Source organism: Ammospiza caudacuta, chromosome 1 (assembly GCF_027887145.1).
Source record: "Ammospiza caudacuta isolate bAmmCau1 chromosome 1, bAmmCau1.pri, whole genome shotgun sequence".
Lineage (NCBI taxonomy): Eukaryota > Metazoa > Chordata > Aves > Passeriformes > Passerellidae > Ammospiza > Ammospiza caudacuta.
The window spans coordinates 79,943-88,414 of record NC_080593.1 but is presented as its reverse complement, the minus strand read 5'-3'; the positions used below and the strand labels follow the sequence as shown (position 1 = coordinate 88,414).

At 39.3% G+C, this 8,472-nt stretch overlaps 1 long non-coding RNA gene across 1 annotated transcript; it reads left to right on the top strand.

Annotated features, from left to right (window-relative positions):
- LOC131561321 (uncharacterized) lies at positions 1 to 2,548 on the top strand. The gene is made up of 5 exons (XR_009275064.1): positions 1 to 161; positions 690 to 754; positions 1,376 to 1,439; positions 2,132 to 2,207; positions 2,325 to 2,548. It is a non-coding gene; the product is annotated as an uncharacterized LOC131561321 (long non-coding RNA).
- Positions 2,549 to 8,472: the final 5,924 nt, after the last annotated feature.

Genomic DNA, 8,472 nt, shown 5'->3' with positions numbered 1-8,472 from the left:
GCTGCGACATCGGCGGCGTGACGGGGCTGCTGCCCGCGTTAGTGCTCGTGGCTCTTTGCGCCGTGGAAACGGACGGAGCGGCGCTGAGCGGTAAAGCCCGAGATGGCCGGGAGAATGCCCAGCGCGGGGAGCCGGCGGGCTGTACCCTTCGGATGGCCCAGGTGCGAGCTGCAAACTCATCCCCGCTTCCGCCTCTGCCCTCCCGAGCCCCAGGGAAAATGCTTTCCAGCATTGTCGAGCTTCTGAAAGACAAAACTTGTGATTTGACACTAGCATCCAGAAAAGGTTTCTGTCTAGATTAGCAAATGCCTAAATTGTTCTTGGTTACATCCCGTGACCGGTTTTAGGCAGTGACTTTATACTGCTTTTAGGATGTTCTTGTACAATGGTGAGAAAAGTGGCAGGTCTGATAGTGGTTTCACTTTTTTCTACTTCACGTTCCATAAGATTCTTTTATCCAAGCACTTGTTTTAAAATTCTACTGTAGGTGTTTATGGTTCACTTTTTTTTTCTTTGCAGCACCCGTGACTTTTTTTTTGCTCTAAATCGGGAGTAAATATAGCTGAGTAAAATCACCTTGGTTTTCTTCCTTCTTTTTTTAACTGAATTGTTTTTATTAAAAATCCTATTTGAATATGTAGAAAAAGTGGGGATGTCCTGTAATATATCCTAGCTTTTCTTCTTTCCAGGGTACCCAGAAAATATGTCTCCCTTAGAGTCCCACAGAAACGTTCTCAGTGCGATCTCTATCAAGGTATGTATTTCCAAGTAAGTGATCCCTTTAGATATTTGCCTGTGAATTACCTTTTCCTGTAATTGAGAGCTTGCGTTCTGTGGGTTTTATGATAAAGCTGTAAAACATGTAAAAATGGTTTTGCAAGTCTTAATCGTTGAAGGCAGCAAGAAGTGGATTTAGAGCCTGTTCTTGAGCAGACAAAGGGAAAAAGTGTGACTTTGATGCTGAACTTGTCATTTTTCATTGGACTTGTCTGGAATGATTTAAGAATAGAGAGAGCTAGAAAAAGAGAGAAATAGAATTGGTTCTTGAGCCCTCCTCAAATGCTCACCATGATGCAGCGTAGAGCCGAAGGGAAGGGTGATGGAACAGAGCTCTGTGCTTTACAAGGAAATAAATTTAAACCTGACCTCCACACAGAGTCTCACTAACTTCTGTTGTTTTAAAATACCAAATACGTTTAGGAAGTGTTGGAAGTTAGTATTTTGGGAAAGAAATGGCAGTTCCACAGAACATTCCATGGAACAGAGGCTCTGGGAACCATTCGTGTTGTAACTGCTGTCACTGCAATCAGTTGGTGGCTCAGCCTTGCAATGTGCACTTGGCCTTCTATAAAGCACTGTTTTGTTTGCCTTTCAGTGCTGTGAGTCTTGATAAATTGGAGAAGAGCCCAAGAGAAATTTTTCATCCCTTGATATAAAAGGTAGGAAGTGACTTTTTTTGGTTTGGTACTTTTTCTTTATTATTTTCTGGAAATAAAAGTAATTAAGTATAGGTACTACTGGTTTGTTTCTTCCAGTAGCAGGTGATAATAATAGTAGTAGTACTAGTAAAAATAATAATAGACATAATTATAATAGTAATGTAATACTACTTACACTGTCTTTATCCATTGGTCTGGCCATTTCAAATCAAAACTTCTAAACACAAATCAAGCCATCATCCTTGTAGAATCTTTCACAGCAGTGGGCTAAAGATCCTGGTTTTGTTGACAGGATTTATTGGTTCTGGAAGAACAAGAGGGAAGTAGAAGCCTAACTACTTCTAGCTCACAGAGCCGTCCAGTGAACAGAGCTTTGTGTTTTGATGGGCTTGTGATGACTTTGAAATCAATTGCTCCTTACAGTAAAAAAAAAATTCATGTTTTTTTGAACGTGACAGCAGAAATACTTTTAGGCACCAACTGAATAATAATAGATCACCAATTTAAGTAAAAAATTCATGCTATACTATCAAAATTTAAAGGTAAATTATTATGTATTAGGTGATGGTCTAAAGTGTATGTTCTCATGTGTAATGCAAAGATACATACGTACCTGAAAGTCCTTAGAGGAAACAAATTTTTATGTCTGCTGTTTGACTGTTTATCATACGATATTTGGTTTTCTTTCCCAGGGATGGGTGAATTTTAACTTTGGAGTCCTCTATGCTAAGGATGCTCAGCTTACAGGTGATGAAATGTTCAGTAATGGTGAGTTTTTCACCTTCTCTTTAATTGCTGTGCTGATCTGCATAAGAAAAAAACAAAAGCAAGAGAAAAAAGAAGGATGGTTTATTATTTTTGATGCTGTTTTGTTTGTTTCCTCAGTATTTGCTGCAGCTCTGCGAACCCAAGCTTTGGGTTCCTTCTGTCCCACTGGGAGTTGCCCAATTTGGTTGCATCTGGTGAAATTCCCCCTGAGACCTTACAGAACTAGCTCAAACTACGTGAGAGCCATTTGCAGTTCTCTCCAGACACCTGGAGAATGGGCGACGTTTCTGAGGATCCGGCGAGCGTGCTTCTGTCAAAACTCAGTCTGTGAAATTCCTGGGGAAAACCCTTCTGTGTCCTGAAGGGTTCAAACTCTGGTGAGGATGCAGTTATCAGGTGCTCACCTGGATGGTTCCAGCTCCCAAAGGTAACACTTGTACTCTTGCCCTGTAGTTTACATCTATTGTATTTTTGTTATTTTGCAAGATTTTTTGTCTTTGCAAAATATTGTGCATTTCACTCTTTGGAACCTCTCAGATGGTTCTTTGGTGCAGCACCACCCCATGGGACACTTGGCTGCTGTCCTGAAGGGGTTGGTTGCTGGAATTGTAAATCCTGGAGAGTTTATATGTCTTCTGTCCCCAGGCAGGTATCATGGTTTGTTTCCTTTTGTTCTGTTGGGTAGGCGCTGCTTCTCGTTGCAAGTATGAATTTCAAACTGCCCTGTTCTTACTTTAAGTGTTTTCCTGGTTCTCTCCACACGGCAGGGAAAGACTCTCGTCTCCTTGCCGTCGGGCTCGGTGCTGTCCAAGAAGATGCAGAGACTAAAAAAATCATACGAAGCAAAATACGACTGCAGGGAAAAGAAGCTGGAGAGAACAGGAGGTGATATTGTTATCCTTACCCTGTATTAGAAACATCCGCTGTGCTTTGATGCTGGCAGCTGCCAGGGGCTCGTTAGCTCTTTGTAGGCGGGTGTAGGTGTTCACTTGTAGGTTTTTTCTCTGGACAAGTCAATTCAAACTTTGCTAAGCTTATATTTGCAGATTACTCTGTAGCACAGTCCAGCATGACATTTTTGAATGTTGTAAAAATCCCATGTTACTTGGAAATTGCTAATGAAGAGAAGCTTTAGGGGAAAATAAGATTTCAGGGTTGGAAGATGTGAGAAGAATTTTGTGGGGATGTTAGACTGAAGTAAAGCACACTTAAAGCTGGACTGGCACGCTGGCAGGTCCCCTATTAAACAGTAGTGTTGAGATTAGCCTGGGGGTTGCCCGTTGTTTCTGTAGAAATCAGTGTTTGCTGGTCTTCAGAGGTAAGCTGCTTTGAAAAGCTGGAAGGTGCAGCGTGCTGACAAGCCCCGTGCTTTGGATTAAAAGTAGATTTCAGAAGGGTCCTAAGCTTTTGTCTTTTCCTAGAAGTCGATGTAATCCTATCGAGGGGTTTTTAATATAAATCTGTGTTGCCACGTCATCCATCAGAGCCCTGTTGTACTAATCATCATACAGATACAAAAGAGAAAATCAGAGCCTGTCCCAACCACTTAGAGCCCAGAAGACGATTTCCTCGGGCTGCCATTTGCGTGCCATCGGTACTCACCACGAATTGACCCCTGTGGCTGTGACACAGCACCGGGACGCTGACGGAAGGAGGCTGGTCGCAGAGCCTGGAGGTCCCTGTCCCACGGGGAGGGAGAGGACGAGGCAGCGTCGCCTGCAGGGAGGGTCTCGTCCCCAGAGAGCAGCCGGCGACTCCATCCCTGCCCGGGGCTCCGGGTGCACCCTCGGGGAGGACGCCTGCCCTCAGGTTTCCCCCTGGGCACCCGGGGAGGGAACCAGGTCCATCCGTGTGGCAGCTGCAGGGCCTGCGGGCTCTGGGGCTCTGCAGCCGTGTGCCTTGTCACAGGGTGGCAGGGACGTGGCACTGCCCGGCCGCGCCGCTGGCCTCGGATCCTTGCTGCTTTCCTCCTGATCCCACATGGATGTACCAGCAGTCTTCTGTATTTTCTTTAAAAGTGTCCTTGGGAGACTTCAAAGAGAGGGTAATCAGTGATGTCAAAGCCGACATATTTGACCCGTTGGCACTCCGGAGAAAAGACAAAAAGCTGCTTTGCATCCTTGTGCCTGCAAGTCATGAAGGGGCTGGGCGAGGTCACTGAGGCTCTGAGATGGAGGTGAGTTTGCATTCCAGTTTATTGGAACGGAGGCTCATCAGAAGTTTCCTCGGCTATCCAAGGCACCGAGCCCCTGAGCCTGAGCTGCTGCGTGCTTGCTGTGAGCTTTGGGGTGAGCGTGCATCGTTGCAGGCCTGGGATGGATTGAAATGCGCTGAGGAAAGCAGAGGCAGGGAGGGAGGGAAATGCTCTGTTAACTTGTGCCAATTCTTCTGTCAGACTCATCACGGCGGGACAGCGTGAGGACTGAAAGTGTAAGAAGATGTGGAGGGAAACAGAGAACCTGACAGGAGCATCGGACGCACGAGTGCACAAATTTTGCTTTTTGCTTGGATGTAAACTCAGGAGTTGAAAGGAATTTGGGAGTGAGAAGGGACATTTTAGAAGGAGAAGGAAAAAAAGAAGTTGTTGTTGTTACAGACCTGGCAAAAGCTTTTGTTCTAGCTAATAAAAGAAGTTAGTTTAAAAAACAAAAAGGAAAAAATGTAGTGTTTTTTTTTTACTTCACTATGATATTCATTGGTGGTATATGGTGTGTTGTTTTATTTCTTGGTATTATTAACTCTGTGTAAATTGTTTTCTGAGTGAAGCTGTCTTTCTGGATTGGTTGGTTTGTATTTGAGGCAGGATTAATTTCAATAGGATTCTTTCATAGATTTCTGATGGGTATTACTGGGATTTTGGTTTTGTTTGTTGTATGCATAAACATAGAGCTTTGGTAGGGCCAGCTGGGCTGCTGGAGTTTTGGGTGTGAATTTATTAGATGGCTTTTGTTAGATGCAGTTTTTAATTTTTGAAATGTTTTTCAATGTAGTGGTCTTAAGGTGGTTTTTAAGAATTCCTTGTATTGTTTTCTGTTGTTTGTAGTTGGTGTATGATAAGGGATGTGGTGTGACTTCTTGAACGCTCTGGTTTTGGTGTTCCTAAGTTGTGATTTCTTTCTGGTTCGATAGTTTTTTTTGTTTTTATTTTTTGGGACAGGGGCATTTATATGGTGGGTTTTTATAGGCAATACGTTTTTTAATTTAGGCAGTGATATTTTTTAGTATTTTAATAGTTTAGATTTTTTATTTTCATGGTTTTAATTATTTTTTTTAATTTTTTCAAATAACTTGTATAGATGATAGGTTGTTATTTGTGCATGAGCATAAAGGTAGAGCTTTGGGGACTTTTTTTAGTAATGTTCAGGGTCAGTTGTACAGTTTTGAGTCTCGTGAGTTGGTTTGATTTAATTTTTAGTGGGTGTTTGTTTTTATTAGCAGTTGTGTCATTTTCAAGGTGTATTTGAGTTTTTTTGGGGTTTTTGAGATACTGGTTTAGGAGGAAGTTTATGATGAGCATGTGCGGAGGTTTTGGGCTACTTTATAGTGGGATTTAAAAATGATTTACAGTTAGGTTTATTTGAGTTTTTATTGGGGTTCAGTGACGTTGTGGGATGTTTGTTCCGTTAGTGATAGAAATAGGTTTTGTTTGATGTGCTGCGACGGGACGGGCGTGTGCTGCGTGCCGGCGCTGACAAAGGTACGGTATCGTTGTGGCTCCGGTGTGTCGGGTTAGTGAACTTGTATGGTTTAATATAGAGATGAAAATAGCAATAAATATGAATTTAAAAATAAATCTAAAATTAGAGTGGTAAACATAAATATAGATAACAGATACATACATAAAACTATAATACATGGTATATAATTGGAACATATCATATCGGTAAATGATAGTCTATTTTTTATATATATATATATATATATATATATATACAAAGATATATAAATATAGATTGTAAAAATAAAAATATTTAAATAGAGTAAAAGTAAATTGGGGGTTTTATTAGGTTATAGGCTGGGGTTTTTAAATAAATGATTGAAATAAAATATAAATTCAGATATACAAATATATATAGAAATACAAATATCTATACATATTTAATTTAAATAAATAGAAGTAAAAAAATATATATAATACAGAAAATATATATCTATGATTCTATTAGAAGGTATTCTCTCTAATATATATAATATCTATGAATAAAATAAATAAAAATATCCATATAAATATCATTCTAATTTTGAAAAATAAATTTACTTCCTAAATTTTAAACCTGGTTCAAATAAAGGGGTGTCGTTGGTTTTTATTTGGTTAGAGGCAGGAGTTTTATTTTAAATAATATAAGTAATATAGAAATGTGGATCTTAAGATAGAAATATATAATAAATATATAAAGAGAAATTGCTAAAGCATGAATATAAATTTATATATAAATATATGTAAGTAATATGAAGAGTTGTAGTACAGAATATAAATAACATTATACGGGAATATAAATATAAAAATATGTAAATATAGTTTAAAAGAAAGGGAATGTTTTGGCTTTTATTGAAGTGGAGGCAGGGGTTTGATTTTGAATATTATAAGTGTTAGAGAAGTAAAAATCTTGACGCAGAAATATTTAATCAATGTATAAAAATATATAAATAACTACTCGCATCAGATGTAGTATAGAATGTAAATTTATTTATAACTTGACATTGGTAAAGATAAATGTATATGTAAGCAATAGACATTAATATACATTATTATAAATAGAAATACGAATATAAAAATCAGACATAAGGATAAAACCTATTTAAATATTTTTTAAAAGAAAGGGTTGGGGTCTTTTTTATTATTGGGTTAGAGGCAGGGTTTTCATTTTAAATAATATGAATGTAGATATTATTGTTACATATTTCTTAATATTGAGATATTAAATCGAGATATAAATATATATATATATAAACACAAAATATAAGTAAATATAAATAATAGGAAGAGATGTAATGGAGAATACAAATAAGAGTATACATTAGTATACATTTTAAATGTAAAAGTGAATATCAACCTGGAAAATTGAATTTTAAAAAATATTTAAATACAGTTGAGAAGACTGAGGTTCTTTTTGGCTTTCATGTGGGTAGAGGCAGGGGTTTTATTTTAAATAATGTGTTACAGATGTAAAAATCCTAACACAGAAAGTTATAATAAATATATAAAGATATGAGTAAAAGTATATAAAGATATAAGTAATAGGAACACATGTAACATAGAATATAAATTTATAAATAAATCGCTAAATATGAATGCAAAATCGATCATACATCAGTAAATATTTTAAATATAAATTTGAATTTTTTTTTTTTTAATTCAAATACAGTTGAAATGAAAGGGGTTTTTTTTGCCATGTATGGGGTAGAGGCAGGGGTTTTATTTTGAGTACTGTGAGTGTTACAGAAGTAAAAATCCTAACAGAAATATATACTTACTATGTAAAAATATGTATAAAAATATAAAAATAAATTTAAGTTTTAGGGATATATGCAATATGGAATAGAAATGTATTCATAAAAACAAATGTATAAATGGACAGTGTACATCAATATACATTATTAAATAGAAATGTGAATATTAATATGAAAAAAAATTTTTTTAAAAGATTTAATTTTTTTTTTTTAAAGAAATTGTTGGGGTTTTGTTTTGTATTATCCTATTAGATTAGAGGCAGAAGTTTTTTTTTTCCTCTTCCCGGTTGTTTTGGGGCATTTATTTCAGAGCAGTTTTCGGCGGGGGTCGCCTCTGTTGTTTTTTGCCGCCTTCGCTGCCCGCAGCCCCGAGGCGCGCTGCGGCCCCGGCTGGGGCGGGCGGCAGTGCTGCCGCCTTGTGGGCAGAGCGCGGTACTGCAGCCCTGCGCCGAGAGGCCGCCACCTTGGGAGTGGCGCGTGGCGGATGTCGCGGACTTTTAATTGACCGTCTCAACAGGGCGGCGAAAAGGGCGGGGAAGTGGAGGACCGGGGTGGGTGTCAGTGGACTGCCTGCATGGAATACCGACCCCGGCGCGGCCCCGGTGGTATTTTCTGTGGCGTTTCAAGTGTACCCGACACATGCTGTGGTCTCAGCGGCGCCGCGGGCGGGCGTATTTCGGCGGGTTTGTGACAGGCATGTGGGTAAACGCCTCGCTGTGCCGGGGTCCTGTCACGTCCGCCTTCCCGCCCTGAGGGAGCCGAGCCGGGCCGAATTGTTCCGAAGAGCCGAAGAGCCGAGTGTAGGCGAACGCAG